The sequence below is a fragment of the Gossypium arboreum genome, chromosome 12, assembly GCF_025698485.1.
Source record: "Gossypium arboreum isolate Shixiya-1 chromosome 12, ASM2569848v2, whole genome shotgun sequence".
NCBI classification, from domain to species: domain Eukaryota; kingdom Viridiplantae; phylum Streptophyta; class Magnoliopsida; order Malvales; family Malvaceae; genus Gossypium; species Gossypium arboreum.
The window spans coordinates 12,554,829-12,555,469 of record NC_069081.1 but is presented as its reverse complement, the minus strand read 5'-3'; the positions used below and the strand labels follow the sequence as shown (position 1 = coordinate 12,555,469).

General features: G+C 39.2%; 1 non-coding gene across 1 annotated transcript; it reads left to right on the top strand.

Moving 5' to 3' along the window:
* The first annotated feature begins 326 nt into the window (after positions 1-326).
* LOC128286199 (small nucleolar RNA R71) lies at positions 327-433 on the top strand. The gene has a single exon (XR_008276744.1). It is a non-coding gene; the product is annotated as a small nucleolar RNA R71 (small nucleolar RNA).
* The last annotated feature ends 208 nt before the right edge of the window (positions 434-641 follow it).

The window sequence follows — 641 nt, the reverse complement described above, 5'->3', positions numbered from 1 at the left end:
CTGTATGCACACCTCCTCTGCTTGAGTCACACCTCATTACTGAATGTACCTGCGTAGAACCAAGAAAACTATCAATCTTTTTATTGAGAAGTTCTACCTGATTTGACAGCATAGTAACTGAGTCGATGTTATAAATGCTGGCTATTTTTGTTGGTTTTGTCCTCATAACTTACCACTGATAGTTATTCAGTGACATATCCTCTATAAATTTATAGGCATCTTCTGGTGTTTTATCGTTGATGGTTCTGCCATCGGCTGCATCAATCATTTGTCTAGTCGAGGGATTCACACCATTGTAGAATGTTTGAACTTGCAGCCAAAGCGGTAACCCATGGTGAGGGCACCTTCTCAGTAAGTCCTTGTATCTCTCCCATGCATCGTAAAGTGTTTTTAAATCCATCTGCACAAAAGAAGAGATATCATTACGCAATTTAGCCGTTTTAGCCGGCGAAAAATATTTTAGTAAAAATTTCTCGGTCATTTGTTCCCAAGTAGTGATAGACCCTCGTGGTAACGAGTTCAACCACTGTTTAGCTTTGTTTCTCAGTGAAAAGGGAAATAAACGAAGACGAATGGCATCATCAGAAACGCCATTGATTTTGAATGTATCGCAAAATTCCAGAAAATTTACTCAGTGAGTG